This window comes from Podarcis erhardii (assembly GCF_964252035.2).
Source record: "Podarcis erhardii genome assembly, chromosome: 5".
NCBI classification, from domain to species: Eukaryota; Metazoa; Chordata; class Lepidosauria; order Squamata; family Lacertidae; genus Podarcis; species Podarcis erhardii.
The window spans coordinates 7,786,524-7,809,863 of NC_138509.1; the positions used below are offsets into that span (position 1 = coordinate 7,786,524).

At 43.2% G+C, this 23,340-nt stretch overlaps 1 long non-coding RNA gene across 4 annotated transcripts; it reads right to left on the reverse strand.

Annotated features, from left to right (window-relative positions):
• Window positions 1-8,596: 8,596 nt before the first annotated feature.
• Window positions 8,597-21,892, reverse strand: LOC309341509. Of its 4 annotated transcripts, none has more exons than XR_014156351.1 (5): window positions 21,760-21,835; window positions 15,277-15,380; window positions 13,645-13,813; window positions 12,455-12,545; window positions 8,597-8,831 (listed from the first exon to the last, which is right to left on the reverse strand). It is a non-coding gene; the product is annotated as an uncharacterized lncRNA (long non-coding RNA). The 4 variants fall into 4 exon arrangements; XR_014156353.1 differs by lacking the exon at window positions 15,277-15,380 and adding an exon at window positions 17,868-17,931 and having other exon boundaries at window positions 21,756-21,823; XR_014156350.1 differs by lacking the exon at window positions 15,277-15,380 and having other exon boundaries at window positions 21,760-21,892.
• Between the last annotated feature and the right edge of the window lie 1,448 nt (window positions 21,893-23,340).

Consider the following 23,340-nt stretch of genomic DNA (forward strand, 5'->3'; position numbering starts at 1 on the left):
AGAGTGAACATGTTTACACATGGGGAGGAATGTTTGTCCAGCCAGCAGGTAAACTTCCTGTTTCCTTCTGGGCTGGGACAGACTTCCTCTGCATGTGACTAGAGGTGGGTGTGGCCTCACCTGTGCAGGTAATGACAAAAGCACAGGGCAGGGCAGCCATCTCTCTTTCACCACATGCATTGAAGAAACAACATCTACTGAGCCAAAGATGCCATCTAGCCAAGAGAGGACAAAGGGACTGTCTTCTTTTGAGATAGATTTCAAGTGTATGTTACTTCATTAAGCTAAGTCTGCCTTCTGGGATCTGACTGTGAACAGAATGTGAGTAAACTCTTTTTATACTTTTGTAAAAGACTGTGTCGTCTCTTATATTTTATGAGGGGAAAAAGGGGGAAATACCAGAGCAGTTATTATAGAGGCTTAGAGAGCCTGCGCAAAGGCATCCGTTGCAAAGTTTAAAATAAGGGGAATGTTACTCTGCTGAAATTGTGGAACTTGTTAACACAAGTTGGATAAGGATATAATCAGACAATATATCCTCTCCTGCATCCCTGAACATTCCCACATTCTAGCTGTCCTGCTGTGGATCACCAGGGCTTCCCTGCCAGCATCTCCTTCTGTGGCCAAGCAAACTGCAGCCTGACTACAGTCTTACATTTTTATTATATGTAAAGATAGATTGGGGGGGTTTCTTCGCAAAGGGCTTAGTTAGAAAGCAGAACTACAGGTTTAAAAGATATCTCATGTCATCATTTTGGGAGGTCTAAGGGGAAATCAAAAATTAACAGTGGTACTGCTTCAATGTAAACATGCTGTTCAGTGGGACTTACTCCCAAGTAAACACACTGAGAAATCAACAAAATGATTCAGCGAAACGAAGTTGGGAATCCTTATTTTTGATGTAATCCTTGTTTCTCTTCAGCCCCAGTCTAATGATAGACCCTCTGAGTGTCGCTATTTTCCAGGGACGTCCCTGATTTAGAGAAGCCATCCTGGTTTCTGATTTGATCCCAGAATGTCCCACTTTTCCTTAGCATGTCCCAATTTTCATTGGAGAAATGTTGGAGGGTATGGTGTTATCCAACCCCCAAGCCGTCTGAAGGCAATCTTCTATGGGGAAGTTTTTTAAATATTTCATTATGTTTTTATATACTGTATGTTGGAAGATGCTCAGCATGCTGGGGTGACCCAATAAGATGTGTGGGGTATAAATACAGTGGTACCTCAGGTTAAGAACTTATTTCGTTTCGGAGGTCCATTCTTAACCTGAAACTGTTCTTAACCTGAAGCACCACTTTAGCTAATGGGGCCTCCTGCTGCCATCACGCCGCTGGAGCACGATTTCTGTTCTCATCCTGAAGCAAAGTTCTAAACCCGAGGTACTATTTCTGGGTTAGCGGAGTCTCTAACCTGAAGCGTCTGTAACCTAAAGCGTCTGTAACCCAAGGTACCATTGTAGTAAAATTATCTTTATGGAATGGGATGTCCATATTTTCATTGGAGTAATGTTGGAGGGTATGTAATGAGGAATACCTGTTCATCTGCTGTAGTGCCTCTGCATGTTAAATAAGTTACTGGGGTATCTTTGTAAATAAAAAAAAATTCTGCTATTGTACAGCTGAACTCCTGCAGAACACAAAAATATGAGGTTGTTTTTTTTAATGACACAAGTTTATTTCGTAACATGATAGTGTTTAGATTCATTTTAATTTCTTTTCTTCCAATTATGCTTCCATAATAAAAGATAATTTAAAAGAAGATTTGGAAAGTAAACAGCAGCTTCGGGGGGGGGGGCTTTTACATCGGCTGAATCACCTGTCCCACTGTACTGCTTTCAATTTTAAAATATAAATACCTGAGCTTTTAATTTCTGCTTTTTTCTTCCTGCAGGAGCACTAATATCAACAACAGCAGCTTTAGAGGAACATTTAAAAAAGAAAACAGTGTGTGAGGAGACTTGCCAATAGTCCATAATCTAAAATCTGTGGTGCAGAACCCCCCTGAACTGGATTGCCAGGAAAATATGGAGTACAGCAAGGGGAATTGGCTCAATCTCTCCCCCCCCCCCTGCAGTATGTTTTAGGGCATCCTGTTGATTCACACAGGACAGCCGTGAGGCCTTGAGTATGCCCTAGTCCCGTATGTGGGAATGTTGAGGGTGGCAGGAGAGGATATAATCTTTATTAATATTCACCCTAACTTGTGCTAGCACGTTCCTTCACTTAGCAGGGTGCGTTCCCCTTCTTAAAAGGTAAAGGGACCCCTGACCATTAGATCCAGTCGTGACCAACTCTGGCGTTGTGGCGCTCATCTCGCTTTATTGGCCGAGGGAGCCGGCGTACAGCTTCCGGGTCATGTGGCCAGCATGACTAAGCCGCTTCTGGCGAACCAGAGCAGCGTACGGAAATGCCATTTACCTTCCCGCCGGAGCGGTACCTATTTATCTACTTGCACTTTGACGTGCTTTCGAACTGCTAGATTGGCAGGAGCTGGGACTGAGCAACGGGACCTCACCCCGTCATGAGGATTCGAACTGCCGACCTTCTGATTGCCAAGTCCTAGGCTCTGTGGTTTAACCCACAGCGCCACCCATGTCCATTCCCCTTCTTACACAGCAGAAAGCTGGTTGCAAGCTCAGTATCAGCAGTACAGGAAGTTTGCAGGACGGAAAGGAAGAGAGAAGAGAGAAAAGTGGTGGCATTCCTTGGCCTTTTACCAGGTCTGGAAAGGTCACGCCCACCCACTAGTCACATGCAAGGAAGGATGCTCCAGGTCAGGAGGAACAGTTTCGACTGGCTGGACCAAACATTCCCTTGCATGTAGAACTTTCTTTATGTATGCTACAGCAGCAGCAAGAATACTCATCGCAAAGTACTGGAAGACACAAGATCTACCCACCCTGGAAGAATGGCAGATGAAAGTAATAGACTACATGGAATTGGCGGAAATGACTGGCAGTATCCGAGACCAGGGAGAAGAGTTGGTGGAAGAAGACTGGAAGAAATTTAAAGACTATTTTCAGAAATATTGTAAAATTAATGAAAGTTAAAATGATGTTGGATTGAAACGAAGTGGTTTTAGCAATAAGGTTAGAATGAATTTGCAAAAATAGATTGATAACAGATGAAAATATAAAGTTACAATGTGTTAAGACATTGGATTAAGATTAAAGCAAAGAGGGAAAGGATTTGCTGAACTAAATATGTGAACTGGAATACAGAAAATGGAGGTGTGAGGGGGTCAGGGAAATAAGTAAATGAAGTATAAGCTATGAAAAGATGGATTTGTTTTTAATTGTTTTTTTTTCCTATTTTGTATTTCGTAACTTTTTTCTTGTATCTCTGTACTTTTGTACCTTTTCTTGTTTTTTTTTCCCTTTTGACATCTATTTTGTAATCCATTTCTTCTTCTAAAACCTTAATAAAGATATTTTTTAAAAAAAACAAAAACAAACATTCCCTTGCATGTCCACTCTAGCAAAACAAGGAATGTTGTACTTGACTGCTCCCAGTGGATTACATCTCACACGGTAACTTCTCTGTCCTTCACACTCTTGAGGAAACTGTGGTCACAGTCGACAATGGAAGCTTGTCTGTCATTATGGATCCTCACATGGAGGAAAGCTTGATAAGCTTCCTGGGAATTGCAAATGATCTCTGGAACATTGATTAAAAACCCGTGGGATTGCAGGAGAATAGCTGAAGGAAATATGGGCACAGCAGAGGCAGGGGAGGTCTGTTCTTACAGCCTGCTCAGCCAGTCCCTATTTTCATGAATCCAAATTACTGGGAATGGGGAAAGGAGATAATGTTTCTGTGTAAGCTCCCAGAGGGAGACACCAGCTGAAAGGCTCTTCTGTTTCCTGTGCAGTGGATTAAATTGCAACACCATTGACAAATCACAGCAAAACATCTGCATGGGGTGTATTCTCTGTACTGAAGTCTAATCCCCCCTGAAAAAAATTCATTAATGTATTCAGGGCATTCACATGCTTCTATCTATAGCATCTGGCTGGTCTATTTCAGCCTCATCCTTGCAGGTGATGATGCTTCTGGGGGCGTGTCCCAGTGCAAGTTAGGTTTTATTTTCATTTAGAAAGAAACTGGTTTTCACCCAAGCCTTGTGGCAGGAATTGGGAACTAGGGAGAGGACCTGTTTTCTGGTATGTATGAGCAGTGCCTTTGTTCCATTAAAAAAATGCTTAGGGGTGCTCTCATTTTCCTATTCATATTGAAATACTGTCCCTCAATGAGGCCAAACTTAGATTCACAAAATGTTTAGGGGTATGCGTACCCCTGCATCCGCCCAGAAAAAAAGCACTGTGCATTAGAAATGGATAGGTTGGAGGCCCAAAAGGAATTGCTGGGGGGGGGGCAGAGAAACAAGCCAAAAAAATCCCACCCCTCTATAGTATCCTGCTGTGAGATTTCTGAACATTAACTGCCCAGTTATAGGACTAATAATAATAATAATAATAATAATAATAATAAATTTTATTTATATCCCGCCCTCTCCAGCCGAAGCCGGGCTCAGGGCGGCTAACAACACTAAAGTAGTGCAACATTATAAAAACATTATAAAAATTAATTAAAATCAAAATTGATAACAACCATAAACTAAAGTTCTGTAAAGATTGCCAAAGGAGGGAGTCAGGCTGCGCCCTGACCAAAGGCCTGGTGGAACAGCTCTGTCTTGCAGGCCCTGCGGAAAAATGTCAAGTCCTGCAGGGCCCTTGTCTCTTGTGACGAAGCATTCCACCAGGTTGGAGCCGCAGCTGAAAAAGCCCTGGCTCTAGTTGAGGCCAGCCTAACCTCTCTGTGGCCTGGGACCTTCAAGATGTTTTTATTTGAAGACCGTAAGGTCCTCCGTGGGACATACCAGGAGAGGTGGTCCCGTAGGTACGAGGGTCCTAGGCTGTATAGCGCTTTGAAGGTTAAAACCAGCACCTTAAACCTGATCCTGTACTCCACCGGGAGCCAGTGCAGCTGGTATAGCACCGGATGAATGTGATCTCGCAGCGAAGACCCCATAAGGAGTCTCGCTGCAGCATTCTGCACTCGCTGGAGTTTTTGGGTCAGTCTCAAGGGCAGCCCCACGTAGAGTGAGTTACAATAATCCAGTCTGGAGGCGACCGTCGCGTGGATCACAGTGGCTAGGTCAGGGCGAGAGAGGTAAGGAGCCAACTGCTTAGCTTGGCGGAGATGAAAAAATGCCGCCTTTGTAATAGCTGCAATCTGCGCCTCCATGGAGAGGGAGGTATCGAAGATTACACCCAAACTCTTAACGGACGGTGCTGGTACTAATTGCACCCCCGCAAGAGATGGGAGTTGCCCCCTCAATCCCATATCGTCCCGTCCCAGCCAGAGGACCTCTGTCTTCATCTAGCTCCAAACTTGAGTGGAGGAGAGGGTGGAGAAGGGGGTCTACAGCTCTGGGATAGTTTGGTTGGGGTGGAAGAGGGGCTCATGTCACACACATCCTCAGCCCTAATTTCATCTTTCATTCCAGGATATTTTAAGCTGTTGGGGCATTTGGGGAAAAACTGTGTACAGTTCTGGTCACCTCGCCTCAAAGAGGGTATTGTGGAGTTGGGAACGGTTCAGAAAGGGGCCACTAAAATGATCAAGCAGATGGAGCGACTATCCAAGGAAGAAAGGTTGCAGGCAACATTGGGCGGGCGGGCAGCTTAAAGAAAAGGCAACAAGAGGTAACATGATAGAAGTACATGGCACAGAGAGAAGGAATAGAGAAAAGTTTTTCTCTACCATAACACTTGTGGGCTTCCAATGAAGCTGAGCGTTGTTGGATTGAGGACCGATAAGAGAAGGTACATACTTTTAGAATCATAGAATCATAGAATCATAGAGTTGGAAGAGACCACAAGGGCCTTCGAGTCCAACCCCCTGCCAAGCAGGAAACACCATCAGAGCACTCCTGACATATGGTTGTCAAGCCTCTGCTTAAAGACCTCCAAAGAAGGAGACTCCACCACACTCCTTGGCAGCAAATTCCACTGTCGAACAACTCTTACTGTCTCCTTGTGCCCTCAATCTTTCCCAACATCAGGGTCCATAAAGAAGACCATAAAGAAGGCTGATCGCCAAAGAACTGATGCTTTTGAATTATGGTGCAGTCCCATGGACTGCAAGAAGATCAAACCTATCCATTCTGAAGGAAATCAGCCCTGAGTGCTCACTGGAAGGACAGATCCTGAAGCTGAGGCTTCAATACTTTGGCCACCTCATGAGAAGAGAAGACTCCCTGGAAAAGACCCTGATGTTGGGAAAGATGGAGGGCACAAGGAGAAGGGGACGACAGAGGACGAGATGGTTGGATAGTGTTCTTGAAGCAACCAGCATGAGTTTGACCAAACTGCGGGAGGCAGTGGAAGACAGGAGTGCCTGGCGTGCTCTGGTCCATGGGGTCATGAAGAGTCGGACACGACTAAATGACTAAACATAGCTTGGTCAGCGCAGGGCAAAGAATGAAGGGAGAAGCCCAAGCACAAAGGACCTTTTTGCTCTAAGTTTCCCTGTCTAATCCTCAATTCATTCCCTCTGAAATCTCTTCCTCTGAATCATCATCATCATCATCATCATCATCATCATCATCATCACTTGTTACATAGGAAACATTTCCAAGTGACTTAGGACATTTTAAAGAGCATAAACGCAAGTAAAACAAAACAAAACACAATAAAAAACAAGCAGTTCATAAAAATCCTCAATGACAGCAGCAAAAAGCTTCAGCAGCACAACTAACAGGAAATAGTAATAGAGCACAGGACTCTTAATCTCGGGGGTTCAAGCCCCATGTTGGGGAAAAGATTCCTGCATGAAAAGTTTAAATCGAGACCAAAAAAATAGTTTAAAATTAATATTAAATAATTTTGGGGCAAGCAGATAAATTACAGATGGTTTTAATCATCTGATCCATGGAAGGTTTTCCATGCACGAACAGAGTCTCATTTTATATTCCAAGCAGAGAATAACTTCTTGGGCCAAGATGCTCAATTCACAATAGTTCCAATATGAGCTGTGCAAATTGGTATTCAGAACCAAGGAATCCAGAGGAGAATGAAATCTTTCCATTCCATTCCAAAACTGGGGGTCCAGCATTGGTTTGGTCTGGTCCAGTTAAATTCCAGGTGGAAACCCTGATTTTTGAATGCTGGGATGAAACTGATTCTGTGCATGAGCTATTCATGATTATCTGGCTTTTAAGTGTTTTTTTCGTTTGAAAAGAACATCAGTTCCCTTGTATCATTTTTATCTACTTCCATTTAAGTCAACGGGGACATATTGACTTGTGAACACAGACAAAAAAGCAGCAGACATTACCGCTGAAATCAGTAGGAAGGTTTAAAGAGGTTGCAGCTCAGGAAATGTGTCATGGGGACAAACAGCACTTCCGACCAGTGGCGTAGCGTGGGGGGTGCAGGGGGGGCCGGCCGCACCGGGCACAACATCTGGGGGTTAGGGTTAGGGGTAGGGTTAGGGGGCGCAAATCCACGGGTTAGGGGGCGCAAATTACTTGCCTTGCCCCGGGTGCTGACAACCCACACTACGCCACTGCTTCCGACAAAGCATTCCCAAGGCTGCAGCTTCTTTCTGTCCCCCACTGCTCAGCCAACAGTGTATCAAAACAATAACTTTGACTTTAATGGGTTTGAATATGCATTTTGTGCTGTCATCCCCTGCCCCTCTGCTCTTCACCCCGTTTTTTGCTCTGCTATAAAAGCACAAGTACGACATCTTATGGCACCTTGCAGATTTAATGACATAGTCTAGGCAAAGCTAAGCACCTTTAAGCCTCCTTGATTTCAACAGGCTAAACTTCTTCCACCCAAACTAACGAGGCTTGATGATGCCTGATAAACTATTACAGCATGAGTTTTCAGAGGCAACCAACAAATGCCACCAGAATATGTCATTTAGAATAATAAGGATTTATTTGTTTTACTACTCACTGAGATATAATATCTCTTTACATGATAAGCGTAGAGTAACTTACATATGGTCTCCCATCTAGAGTGCTGACCAGGCCCACACCTGCTTAGCTCCGATAGTGTTTCTGAACACAGGTTGCAGGCAAATAATGCTGCGATCCTGACCTTCTTGTGGGCTTCCTATGGGCACCTGGACTAGATGGCTTTTGTTTTGCTCCAGAATAGCGCTTCTTGTGTTCTTAATAATGCTATGGTAGCAAGTCTGAAGCCACAGCATAGGGATGCCATCATGATTATGGGCTTTTTAGATGTATCCAGCTTGCTTCTATGAGAAACAGAATGCTAAGCCAGGATGGCAATTCAGATGTGTCCGAGATGGAATAGTTGGAACATATAAACATGTTCTTCATGACTGCAAGGTCTGCCCATTAAGACCTGCCAAAAGAATCATCAGTTTCAATCCAGACGAGTTCCATTCGACGAGTGTTCAACAATGAAGGGCTCCATTGTTCAGCGCAAATGCTCAGAGTCAACTGCTTTGTTTCTGATGCCATTAAGACACCCAGAAGGGAACAGCGCAGTGTCATAGAATCATAGAATCATAGAATCATAGAGTTGGAAGAGACCACAAGGGCCATCATGTCCTTTCCCACCACAGGAAGAGCTTCATCTTGGAACAGCTGGTATAAAGGCAGTCAAAATTCCAAGAGCAGTCTCAAAATGTCTTTTTTTCTTTTTCACTTAAGTCCAGCAGTAGAGGTTTCGGATGACAATAATTAAGCGAAGATTTAGATGAAGACCACCAGGTTTGGAATCCAGCTGGGAATAGATGCACCGCAAGCAGATTGCAAGAGGCGTAGACAGCAGTGGCCAGAAACTGGAACTGCAGTGGGTAGGCAAGGAGAAGAATATAGATCAGCTATATTGGTGATAACCATCAGTCAAACAATATAGATAGATGAATCCTTCTTAATCATAACAAAATAAATAAGTAAATAAAAATTCCTTCCAGTGGCACCTTAGAGACCAACTAAAGCACAATAACAAACTTAGTTGGTCTCTAAGGTGTGGTGGAAGAAGATTGGAAAAAATTTAAAGTTTATCTACAGAAACATTGCAAAATTAAGGAATGCTAGAAGGTTGTTGGAATGAAGTAATGTGGTTTTAGCAGAAATGATATAAAGGATTAGGTTAAAATTGATTTTTTAATTGGTGAAAGATGAGAATTACAGTATATTAAGATAAATTATTAGGATAAAAACAAAGCTGGAAAGGATTTGCTGAAACATCTAATTGAACTAGAATACAAAAAAGGGAGGTGTGAGGAGGTCAAGGAAATAAGTAAAGGAAAGAAAGTTATGTAAAGGTTTGATCTGTTCGTTTTTTTTAATTAAGACAAAATAAAAAAATTCCTTCCAGTAGCACCTTAAAGACCAACTAAGTTAGTTCTAGGTATGAGCTTTCGTGGGCATGCACACTTCTTCAGATACACTTCTTCAGATGCACACTTCTTCAGAATTTTTTCCTTTTTTTAATTGTTTGTATTTTTTCTGTCTTTTTTATTTTTCTTCTTTTGTTTTTTTTATTTTTTCTCTTTGTAATCTTTAAAATTTGAATAAATATTATTTAAAAAAAAAACAACTAAGGTGCTACCGGAAGGAATCTTTATTTATTTATTTATTTATTTATTTATTTTCGACTATGGCAGACCAACACGGCTACCTACCTGTAACTTCTTAATCAAATTACAGTTAAAATTAGCAATTCAAAACAAAGCAGAAGTACTAAAAACAAAATGTCTAATTCAATTACACTGACTACTTAACCCACTGGCCATGTATCTGGGAAGGATCCACTGGTGTATGAGCACCAACAAAGCACCCTGCAGCCACTGCCACATGCCAACAGAAAAAAAAAAACCCTCCCCTTTAGCAGCACCTGACAATGTGCTTTGAAGTTCTGACTTTGGGCCTTCAAAGCACCTTGCACTTGATGCCATTGTCCTATCTCTGTGTTGCGGTAGCATAGTGTCAGGGTTTTAGGGAGAGAGGAGACAGAGAGCGAGGGCGACGAGGAAGAGGACGACAACGACCCGAGGTTGCCCCAAAGTCCGTCTAGCGAATCAGAGGATTCCCAGAAGGGAGCCCCCCTGGTCAGGCCAAGGGGCAATAGAGAGGGAATCAGTCAGAAAGAGGGGAACGAAGAGGGAATCCCCAGTGGGAGTGGCAAAGCGGGACCAGCTCCCCCGTCGGAACGGAGTGGAGGGGGGGGAGTTGCCAGTGTGTCAGAAAAAGCAGGACAGGAAGGAGGAAGGGGGAGGAGTTCGGAGCAAGACGTCCTGCCTGAAAGGGAGGAGTGTAGTACCGAGAGCAGCGTAACTGTAGCAAGGAAGGTCAGAGGCAACGTACGCGCGCCAAGTTCAAATATAGAGGCGCGCGGAAATGAGGAGAGCTCTGAGGAGGAGCCTGGTGCCAAAGCACGAAGGAGGGGGGAGCAGGCGGGAGAAGACTCAGCCTCTGGGGAGTCCCGGAAAGAGGGAAGACAGGGGGGCAGGAAGACCCTGCGGAAAAGGAAAGAGAGGAAAAGGTGGAGCAGTACAAGCCTCTTAAATTGGTGCAGGGGAGGGACGGACTCAGAGGGGACTTCTAACATCTAAGGGTAACAGATGCGGAGCCACGGAGTTGGGATGTAATGGCTACAATGATCTTCAATAAATCCTTTTGTACATAACTTGGACTGGACTTTGGTCTCTTGTGAGCTGGGACCTCGGGTGGCTCTGACACATAGCATAGCCTTTTGGGGGACATTGTGGCCACCCCCCTCCTTGGAACTCTGCTGGAGCCTGTGATATGGATGGAGCACAAACCGAAAGATGTTATGGCCTTCGACAAGTAGGGGGTAAAACCACGAAACTAATATGAGTCCTGAGACTCCACATCTCCTTCCTCTTTTCCTATGGGGTGAAGTGATACAGTGTCTTGATTTAGTCCCTATGCTCATGCAGTGGACAATCGCCCAGGATTGGAGTTCTCTGGAACAACTTTAGATTAGAATCAACTTCCAGTAACACCAGAGAAGCAGAGGCCAAAATAATATCCACCAGACCTGGATGAACTATAGCAGGGGTCGGCAAGGTTTATCTTGCTTGGACCGGATTGGTCCCGCAGAGATCCCTCCATGGGCTGGACCGTGCATGCGCACCACTGATTTTCTTAAGTAATGTAGGCATAGGTAAAGATAAAGGGACCCCTGACCATTAGGTCCAGTTGTGGCCGACTCTGGGGTTGCGGCACTCATCTCGCTTTATTGGCCAAGGGAGCTGGCGTACAGCTTCTGGGTCATGTTGCCAGCATGACTAAGCCCCTTCTGGCGAACCAGAGCAGCGCACGGAAACGCTGTTTACCTTCCCGCCGGAGCGGTACCTATTTATCTACTTACACTTTGACGTGCTTTCGAACTGCTAGGTTGGCAGGAGCAGGGACCAAGCAACAGGAGCTCACCCCGTCGCGGGGATTCGAACCGCCAACCTTCTGATCAGCAAGTCCTAGGCTCTGTGGTTTAACCCACAGCGCCACCCTACAAGAAGGCATAGAGAAGGGTTATTAGCTCAGCTATCGAAAATAAGAGCTTCGGGATGGAAAAAGCAAAAGCAAAAGATGCGCCTTGAGAAGCTTCTTCAAGTAAAACAGATTAGTAGTTAGACAAGCATTATGTGGGAGAGAATTTGAACCATATGCAGCAGGAAGTGGAGAGAGAGAGAGAGAGAGAGAGAGAGAGAGAGAGAGAGAGAGAGAGAATCAGATTCAGCAAAGCCAGCCTTACTGTGTGAAACAACTCAATGACTTTGACGAAGAACCACCAACACACTCTTGCCATCTGCTGGGCAAAGGCAGGGAAATGCTGTCAAATGCTATAGACATCAAAAGACGTGTCCTTAGAACTGTATCTGTATCTACCATCTCTCCATGTTCTTAAGCCCAGGGCAGGGCCTTGCCATTGGGGACAGCCAGTAAAAGACCATAACTATGTCTCATGACTGTTCTTTCTCATGACCTTTCTGTCACCGGAATGGCAGAAGATGCTGCACACTATATAAAGCAACAATCCGGCACAGGAGGATCCAGAGGTCTGCTTCATGCCATCACTAAGATTGTTTGGGTGATAGGTAAAAACTTTTCTCTTTCCCCAGGCATCTGGTGGATTAGCACAATTTTGCTGACTATTGTTGGTGTGTTTTTACTGCTAAGCCTTTTGCTGTCATTTCACTAGTTTTGCTCTATGGGCTGTTTTATCTCTACTTCTGTCAGCGGCAAAAGGTGGGGTAATAATAATAATAATTTTAAAAAATGACTTTGATTGCAATGCATTTTTTTCCATTTTATGCTAAGCTTTTGAATTTTTTAAGTCACTTGGAAACTCTTTATGGGTTAAGTAAATTAATACTAAGAATAACTGTCATATATCTGCATTCCCAGCTCATATCAGCTTTCATCAACCATAGTTTACCTTGTATTGGTTCATCCAAGGAGACAACAAAATCAGCAGTAAGTGACCATGGTGTGTGTCCTGTATCATTCAGAGTGATGGCGCATGCAGACTGTGAACAAATAAAAACATTCCTATTAGTACTGTAAATATATCCAGTCCAACATGCCCACAAACATTTTTTTAAAGCTCTTGCATATTTTTTAATTGCTTTTTATTGATTTTCCAACACAACAAAAATTATACATTCCAAATAAAACACACAAAAAAACAAATTTCCAAATAAACCAATATATATTCCTAAAATACACTTATATTGTTTAAGTCTTTTTCTTAATCGACAAATTATTAATTCCTCCATATGGCTTCCAACTGCCTCATTGAGGGTTCATCCTTCCCCCCCTTTTTGTTATCACTGTTTCCGTATTCCTTACTCAATTTCTTTCTTCTATTATGTCTCATGTATTCTTAATCTAACTTGCAACTTGCAGAGTTTAGTCAAAACATGTCCATTGTGGACAATGTTTAATTAAATATTCTTTATAAATTCTCCATTCATTTTCGTACCTTTGGGTTGGCTGTCCCCTAATTATCTCAGTTAATTTAGCTAATTCAAGATATTCAAACAATTTCTCCTGCCACTCCTTTTTTGATGGTATCATTTCACCTTTCCATTTTTTGGCAACCAGTATTCTAGCTGCTGTTGCAGCGTATAAGAATATTCTTCTTTTCCCTTAGAGAACTCTGGTCCCAATATTTCCAAGAGGAAGGCTTCTGGGTTGTTTTTTGAAAGTTTGTTTAAAGGTTTTTTTAATTTCTTTGTATATCGTGTCCCATAATTTTTTAATTTTATTGCAGCCCAACCACATATGAATCATTGTCCCTTCAGCCTGTTTACACCACCAGCATATATTGGAACATGTTCTATGCATCTTTGCTAATTTGCTGGGGATTAAATACCACCTGTAGAACATTGCCATATGATTTTCCCTGAATCAATTTTCCCTTGATAAAAATGCAAGAATCACAGCTTTTATTAATAAAATATTTTCACATTCAAAAGAACAACTTTAAAGTTTTAATTCTCAATCAGGACAACCAGAAACCAAATTTTTAGATCTGTACGAAAGCAAGGTGTTTCGGCTGACTCATGAAAGGCTGCCCCCAATATTTAACTCTAGATGGTAATTGTTATGTACTGAAGTTCTCACCCTGGGCCAGCAGAGGGATACTGTAGATAGTTCAGGTCCACATATGCAAATAAGGGATCGAAAGTGACATTCAGTGATTGGATAGTTACAGAAAGTTGTTACAGTTACGTTGTACTGGAGCTCTATATAGGCAGGCTGGCTGAACCCTTTAGTTCAGTTCTGTTCTGACCTGTGAATAAACAAGAGCTGTTTGGAGAATCGCTGTGTCGTCTGATATGTTCACCCACAACCTAACAGTAATCTAGATGGATTTGGAGCTGGGTCCTGTGTTTTGCTATTTTCGCTTTGTAAAACACCATGCACAGCAATAATAAATGATTACCAGCAGGCAATGTGAAAGGGCCAGTGCCTTATATCCTTGAAAATGAGAGGGAAGGTTGAGGGAATTTCTTTTGCTTATATCTCAGGGAACATAAGAGAGCCTTTAAGACCTGGGAGTTTCTGCTTCTGCATGTGAGGTTTCCTGCCACTAAGATCAAATGACCTGTATATTGAGCATTTATCCCAATTTGCTTGTGGGGAGATTAGACGATGTTGTGTCAAGCAAGTGTTATCTCAGACTTGCCAAGAAAAACAGCTATTCATTGCAATTTATGAAGCACAGTGGACAAGCCTGGTTTTAATCCAATGTCCAGCACGAACTCACTGTCATTGTTATCAAAGCTATCCAGGGAACTTCCTTCCTCTCTGCCTTTATTTCGAAATATATCCCAGCCCGTGAAGTTTGCACTTCTGACTGTAACACCCTCAGGTGCTGCAAAGTCTCCCCCTGTTCACTTAAACTCTTCTAGCTTCTTAGCTTTTCCATGCCCTCTACCTTCCTCTTAAAATTCCTACACAATGCCAGTTCCCTCCTCAAAGCTCACCTCTTAACCGCTTAGTCTCCCAGCAGCTGAAATGAAAGCACATAGGTGCATTTGCTATTGTATTGTATTGTACTGACCCCTTGCGACTCTTCCTTCTGCATTCTCCCTTTGTTGTCTCTTCTGTCATTGAAATTTATATTGCAAGTTCCTCAGGGCAAGGACTAGTCATTGTGGATGTGCTTCTTTTATGCTGTAATGTGTAACGTGCAGTGATTGCAATATATAAATAGGAAATAGTCATAATAAACTGCTGAAGTTTTTGACCGCAGTTTGTTCCCTCGCTGGCAAGGGAGAAGGCTGGCAGGCCTGAGGTTTTCCACAACTGCTTTAAGATAACCTTAAAAGCTGCTGTATTTAGAAGGCTGGAGTGCACATTATTAAATAAATAACTTGGACCAACTGCAATTCTCTCTCCTTTGACAACATGCAAAATTCCAGTGTTTGCAACCACGCAATCTTTAGAATAAGACTTAGCACGTAGAACTTCTAAGTGTACAAATACATTATCTTGCTGCATTTCGACAATTCTGTAAGATTCATCAGTAACTTTATCTTAATATTGCTGATGGGAGGGCAGGCTACTGAGGCTGAGTGGCTTAACGTAAGGCCAACTTGTGGTTTTCGGCAGAGGTGATTATTGAACTAGGGATTCGAGAAATTTGAACCTTTTTTGCTTCTCAGCCTTGCTGACTACCCTTTGGCACAGCAGTTTTCTTTTAGCATTTGAAGGTAAGCTACTCGAGTGAGCCAGATTGTTTCTAGATACCTTATTTATTGAACATTCCTCCTCATTTGTTCGTGAGATTGGATGGCATTGCATCAAGCAAATATTATTCCACACTTTCCAGTGTTTTCCTATCGCTTTCCTTACTGCAAAAAGTCCAATTTTTAAGAGAAACAGATCTGTTGCACAAGAGCACCAGACCAGCAAAACCTGAATTTACCTGTATGTGTTTGAATTCTGCCTGAACATAACAATAGTCTGGAAGCAATAGTCTGGTGAATTGGATTGTAAACCTATTATCTCATAGTCTACCCCCCCCCCCGGGGAGTTGTGGGGTTAAAGATGGGGAGAGAAAACCATATAAAATGTAATAACTAACATCTTTGAGTGCATCTCACAGTCCTTTTTCACCTCTTCCATTACACAAAACCATTTCAAGACTGCCAGGACCACACATCACATGGGCCGTGGCACTGCAGCTCCACCTGGCGGCAATATCCAGAACAGCCTTTCTCAACCTTGGGTCCCTTGATGCCATTGGACTACAACTCCCATCATTGCTAGCCAGCATGGCCAGTGGTCAAGGATGATGGGAGTTGTAGTCCAAGTACTCCTGGTGTCCCAAGGTTGAGAAAAGCTGGTCTAGAACTACAGAACACATCAATCGCCACCATTTAAATATGAGTCTGTAAGATTCTGGTGAACTTTTATGGACATTTTCAACATGGATCAATTCTATACAGTACTTTATGGCCAGGCTGGGGGTTCTTTATTGTGTAGGGAGGGAACTTTTTATAGTAGCATCCCCAACCGATTTTCCAAAATGCAGAAGGTGGCAAGAAGCGGTGAACTATGTTTAGCAGAACTGTATAAGAACAGACGCGGGTGGCACTGTGGGTTAAACCACTGAGCCTAGGACTTGATCAGAAGATCGGCGGTTCGAATCCCCGCAACGGGGTGAGCTCCCATTGCTCGGTCCCTGCTCCTGCCAACCTAGCAGTTCGAAAGCACCTCAAAGTGCAAGTAGATAAACAGGTACCACTACGGTGGGAAGGTAAACGGCGTTTCGGTGCGCTGCTCTGGTTCGCCAGAAGCGGCTTAGTCATGCTGGCCACATGACCCGGAAGCTGTACGCCGGCTCCCTCGGCCAGTAAAGTGAGATGAGCACCGCAACCCCAGAGTCAGCCACGACTGGACCTAATGGTCAGGGGTCCCTTTATCTTATAAGGACAGCATAGACTTTGCAGCTCAAGGGAGGACAGACTGTGTATGTTCAAAGCAAATGAGTAAGACTGATTGCCAAGGATTAAGGAAGCCTTTCCATGGTAAGAAATGATTAGATCTGACATGTCTGGGAAAGACCCTCTCCTGCTATCACATGCTGTATATTATTTATGTTCAGGCAGTTGCTGCTGTCACCATAGCGGAATAGCCAAGATACTTAGCTGTGAATCAGAATCCCATCTGCAAACGCAGTCCTTGATCACACTGACCTACCTTTCAGGGTTCTGCTATCGCATTCTGAGATAAGGTGTAGAGCTCACTTTGCCCACTTGAAGGGGTTATGAAAATACAAAGTCATATCATAAACACAAGGTTCTAAAGAGGTTTTATTTTGGAGTAGAAATGTAAGTTGTTGCCTCGTTTATAGGAACTTCAGTGGAGTACACATCCTGTTTACAGTTTGTTTGTTTGTTTGTTTGTTTGTTTGTTTGTTTGTTTGTTTGTTTGTAATAATAATAATAATAATAATAATAATAATAATAATAATAATAATAATTTATTTATACCCCGCCCATCTGGTTGAATTTCCCCAGCCACTCTGGGCGGCTTCCAATCAAGTGTTAAAAACACCACAGCATTAAATATTAAAAACTTCCCTAAACAGGGCTGCCTTCAGATGTCTTTTAAAAAGAAGATAGCTGCTTATTTCTTTCACATCTGAAGGGAGGGCATTCCACAGGATGGGCGCCACTACCGAGAAGGCCCTCTGTCTGATTCCCTGGTTACAAAAGGATGCTGTCTGGCAAGATTACATTTCCATTTTTCTCTGCCTCTGTTTTCAGGAGCCTAACAGCAGAATTCTTGGGTGTTCCTCACAAACGGAGGCCATAACAAATTTTGCTTCTAGAGCACAGAGAGTGGCTAAATATTCAGTTCTAATGAATTTTAAGACAACAGGGTGGTGATGTCAGGGAATTCTAACAAAAATGGAAACAGGAGTGGAAATTGCTGCAGTTCACATTTTTATCTGTAGGCAGGAATGGAAATCAGTTAAGAGAATACGATCAGTATCTGTTCAGATTGTTGCTTTTGTTTTAAGTCTGCAAGTGATACCTACTATGATTTTTTTTTTACATTGTTTTCATGTTTTCTTTACATGGATGTATCTTATATAAATCGTTGCATAAGTTATGTAACTTATGTTAAATAGTGGAGAGTGAGATAAATAATGTGGTATTTGGCAGAAATTGAACTGCAGCAGTACGGAAACAGCACTGATTAAGGATGAATAGAGGTCAGAATGGAAATTGCTGGTACTTACATCCCTCAGACAGGAGTGCCTGGCGTGCTCTGGTCCATGGGGTCACGAAGAGTCGGACACGACTAAACGACTAAACAACAACAACAACATCCCTCCTTGTAGGGGTTCAATCACAGCTCCCTCCAATAATAAGTTGTTGAATTATTTAACATCTATGTTAACTCCCTGGTCACATGTTGCCGTGAAATCGAAACCCATCCCCCCGTGTTCTCTAACGGCAGAAAAGTACCAGTTTTAATGTATGCGGATGACGCTGTTCTTCTCTCTCAAACCAAAGTGGGCTTGAAACGTGCCTTAGGAAAGTTCAGTGACCAATGTAACACTGAGCTGTTAACAATTAACTTTGCCAAAACCAAAATTGTACATTTTAACCGCTCCTTCAGGAAAGATAATTGGAGCGTAAAGGGAAACGCCATTGAACAGACTAAGATCTTCCAATACCTAGGCATTACTTTCTCTTATAATGCCAAATTGTCAACACACCTGACCACATCAGCTATATCAGCAGGAAGAAGTGCAAATGCCATCCTTAGATTATTCAGAAGGAAAGGAGCTGGCTTCCTCCCGATGGCCCTTAAAGTTTTCCAGGCAAAATCGTTAGCCCAACTCCTGTATGGCTCTCAAATTAGCCCTTCTACCAACCTTAAGACCCTTGAAACAGTACAATCAAAATTCTTAAGATCATTATTTGCTACCCCAAAGTGTACACCTAATGCAGTCTTAAGGCAAGAGGCAGGACTGCCCAGAGTGGAATTAAAAGTCTGGGAGCAAGCAATATCCCTCTGGTTGAAAATCCATTACAACCCTAAGGGACTGTTACCTTACTTCCTGGCTGCAGTTCCCTATCCTCCTTGGCTTATGCAAATAACTAACAAGATCAAACAAACTGGCCTAAACCCTGAAAATCTTCTTATTGGAACTCTGAACAAGGCTAAAGTAATTATCACTCAGAGACTCTATGATGTCGAATTACAACAAGAAGACGCCCTACTCCCGGAGACGTATAGATCTTTAAAAGCTTGGTCTAATTTTTCAGCTGCCCCTTACTTAACTAACATCACTAACGAAGCTTATAGATGGGCTTTCTCCAGAGCCCGCTTTGAGACAATGCCCTCAGCAGTGCTGTACGGCAAATTTACGCGGGTACCAATGCATGCGCGTCTCTGCCCCTGTATGTCTAATAAGGTAGAATCTGTCACTCACATCCTTCTATTTTGCGAATTCTATAGTGAAGAACGAGCTCAACTTATTTTGCCGCTTTTATCAAAATTTATACCCCTTCAACATTATTTGGAATCCTCCCCCGAAATTCTACGAAAATACCTTCTGGAAGATTCCTCAAGCTCAATATCATATGAGGTGGCCAAATTTTGCACTTTAGCAATCAGGAAGCGTAAATCTCTTTTGTTGAACGGCACACTGCGAAGCTCCCTTGCGTAATAATTTTCTTTCTTTCTTTCTTTCTTTCTTTCTTTCTTTTTTTTTTTCCTTCTTGATGCTGTTGTTGATTTCCTTTTGTATGATCTTGTGGTGTTCTGTGTCACTGGCTTTTGCCGCAATAAAACTTGACTTGAGTTGTTGAATTGGGTGATGAATTTCTGGTGGTTAAACATAACTGGATTAATTTGTTTCTGCTTCCTGGCCCAAGAATCCAACCAGTCTTCAGATTTCCTCTGCCCCCCCCCCCCAAGGCCTTGGTACATTTTACCTGCATTTGATTCTGCCATGGGTTCCACAGAACCCACCCGATAAAGGTCCAAAAATATACAAAGCACCCTTTTTGGAGATGCTGGCTTTTGCTTTCCTGCAACTATCCTGACTAAACCCAAAATGAAAACATCAAACATGGCCTAGAACCCTGGAGAGAACGACAAGAGGCAAGAAGGGTAAGGGATTGAGCTAAGGTGGGGAAGAAATATTGCTCCTTTAGGTATCCATGGAGTTGGATCAAGCTTGGAGAAGAGTAGAATAGAAGGCAGCCTTCCTGGGGAACCCCAAAAAGCTGGGGAAGGCTGAAAAACTGGGGAATGAGAAGTGCCCAGCTGTTAGGAAGGGGCTGGCTTGCTGGCAATAGCTGTGACACAGAGGGCCAGGGCAAGATTTAGGTTTGATGAGGCCCTAAGCTACTGAAAGTAGTGAGGCCCTTTATAAGTCCAGCTGTCCTTTGTCAACAACAAATTGTTGCTGTTTTGTGTTGAATTTATGCTATATGGTAATTTATGGACCTAATAGGTATCTAAAGCCATTTGCACGTAACAAAATACCGTATTTTTCACCCCATAGGACGCACCAGCCCATAGGATGCACCTAGTTTTTTTTGGGGGGGGGAATAAAGAAAAAAAATTATTTCCCCTCCAGGTGTGGGGCTGGGGCGGGGGAAGTCCGAGCTTCCCCCGCCCCCAGCCCCCAGAACAGGCTGCTATCCGCAAGCCGTGGGAGAGCTGCGCGAAGTCGCACGGCTCTCCCACGGCTAGCGGAGAGCTGCGCAAAGCCAGAAGCCTGGGGTGTGCTGAGCTCAGCGCTCCCCAAGCACCTGGGTGCAGGCAAGGTCTCTGCTAGCCGTGGGAGAGCTGCGCGAAGTCGCACAGCTCTCCCACGGCTAGCGGATAGCTTCCTGAAGCCTGGAGAGTGAGAGAGGTCGGTGCGCACCGACCCCTCTCGCTCTCCACGCTTCAGCGAAAGCCTCATTCGCCCCATAGGACGCACACACATTTCCCCTTCATTTTTGGAGGGGGAAAAGTGCGTCCTATAGGGCAAAAAATACGGTATGTATTTTATCAAAGTAATTGTTGTACTGAAATACAATTAAGAAGAAGGATATTAATAGTCAAATAATTATTAAGCTGTAACTTAAAATGATTTTTTATTCATAATAAACTTAATAATGCAAAAACCTTGGCATTTCTCAATAACAAAAGTTCCTTTAGAAACACAATTTACAAAGACTCATAATCTCGTCTCTAGAAACTTGCTATAACATGAAATAATAATAGCAAAACAGTGATATTTTAGGGAGCAGGCTAGCAGGCGGGGCCCATTACTTACATCAGAGGAACCTACACAACACAAAACACTGTTGCTGTATGTAGGTTTTATTTTATTTGTTTTTTATCTTATATTTTGGAAATGTATATCCAGTTTTTTTCTTCCTTTAATTTTTTTGGGGGGCCCCAAGAGAGTGGGGCCCTAAGCTATAGCTTGTTTAGCTTATAAGTAAATCCAGCACCGCAGAGGGTGCTCTCATTAAGAATGGAGATGTGGTGGAAAGGACTTTAAATGACAATGGCTGCAAGTAGTAGACTCTTACTGAACGTCACAATATGATTTTACCACTGGAGAGAGAGACTGGGAGGTCAGGAAGGATGTCTGGATAATCAGAATTTGCAGCCAGGTAACTGAGGTATAGAAAGTGGAGGCATTTCCCTAGAAACTTAAATTTGGACAATGCACATTTAGCCTTAATCTGGTCGCTGGGCTAAGGCACTTACCAGAGGATGCCATTTTTACTGTCCGGGATTAATTAATACCAAATACAGGCATTCACTTCCAGGGGTTATGAGGGCTATTTAGGCTTACACTTACCGTAATCTCTAGTGCAGTGTTTCCCAACCTTGGGCCTCCAGCTGTTTTTGAACTACAACTCCCATCATCCCTGACTAGCAAGACCAGTGGCAAGGGATGATGGGAATTGTAGTCCAAAAACAGCTGGAGCCCAAGGCTGGGAAACACTGCTCTAGTGTACATGGGTTTTAGTGGGAAAATTCCTCTGCGTGGCAAATACAATGCAGAATGTATGTGGCAGGAAGAACCAGAGCTTCCTTTGATCCTTAGCTAGAACCTATTCCTTTGCAATGGCATCGTATACTCACAGCTTGAGGCAAAGCCAAATGAACACAATGCGCAAGGGGCATGTGCAGAGTTCTAGCTGAGCCGAGCTTCTTGGAAACAAGTGGAAATGTGTGTAATTGGAGCAGACTTACCCTGTGAGAGTAGCCTTCCCCGTACTTTCTTCAAGGACACCCCCAAGACGCAACCTCATTTGACTCTTCCGGCAGGCACTGCAGATGGCAGAGGATGAGCTGGAAGCAATGTCTGTTTCTGCGCAATTTTCTTCTGAGGAGGGAGATTCCTTTCCCAGACTTTGGCGGAGCTTCCCCGGGTATGGCTTTGTCCCCCTCTCCTTTGTTGCGAAGGTTAACAAGCAAAATTATTTATTTATTCATGGAGTGAGCACTAAAAGATGTGCAGACACCAGGATGAATTTGGTGCTTTTATTTGAACAGCTGGATGGAAATGATTTGTTGAACGGTTTTATCACATTGATTACAGCTCGAAGTCTTAGGTGTTTTCCTTTCTTTGTGGGTAGCAGCATATGAAAAAGTTGTAGGGTCACATGCACTGTTGAGTCCGCATGCTGTGATCTTCAGATGAAGGGTGGCGTATCAATTTAATTAATACCCCCCCACCATCATCATCAGTAATGCTGTCCAGGGTCCTCTCCCTATCATATCATTATTATCATCATCATCATCATCATCATCATCCTAAGATCCCAGTTTAAAGCAACTTACAAACACAGAAGAAAGGGGAGTCCTAAAATTCGCACAGGGCAGGGGCAGAGCCAGTAGGAGCCCCCAAGGTGGGCTAAGGCCAGGGTATCAGCTTTCACCTTCTCTCCATGCTATGCGATGTCCACAAAGGGTTAAAGTTACTGTTGTTATGTACTGAAGTTCTCACCCTGGGCCAGCAGGGGGATACTGTAGATAGTTATGCAAATAAGGGATCGGAAGTGACGTTCAGTGATTGGATAGTTTTAGAAAGTTGCTACAGTTACGTTGTACTGGAGCTCTATATAAGCAGGCTGACTGAACCCTTCAGTTCAGTTCTGTCCTGGCCTGTGAATAAACAAGAGCTGTTTGAAGAATCGCTGTGTCGTCTGATATGTTCACCCACAACTTAACAACTGTCATTTTCAAAACCCTTACTTCTAGCGGGTTTCAATGACTGTGCATTTGCAACAGCTTCCTCATAGACTAATGTGAATTCATGGGATAAATCTGGAAGGCAAAAGTAATTTTGGTAAGACTAAGGAACGTAGGTTGTGCCTCGCATACATTCCTACGCGTCTTTGGTCAGATGGTGTCGTTTGTGTCTTGCCTGACTAAAAACATTATTGGGCGTTCTGGAGATAGTGAAGAAACTCTCCCTGCACTGGATAAGGCTGAGGTCTAGAGTATTTCCACTGAATATTTCCTAATGCGAAATTCTGAGGTGAATTTCATGGTTCCTTCTTGGGAGAAAAACCCAAGGAACCCTGGGGAAAACAAAGAGGCTTTTGGTAAGGCTAGCAAAATTTCATTGGTGTGCAAGACTCCTCACAACCTGACAAATTTGCAATCAATGTGTGCATTGGTTTCCATTTTGCACCACTAGAGGTCTGTATGGTTCCACATAAGTCAGCAAACACCATCTCAATTCCTTCTAGTGACTGATTCAAATGTAAAATCCATGTAGTGTTTTTAAGAAAGTCTTTGTGCATCAGTCCACTGCTAGGTTTTACT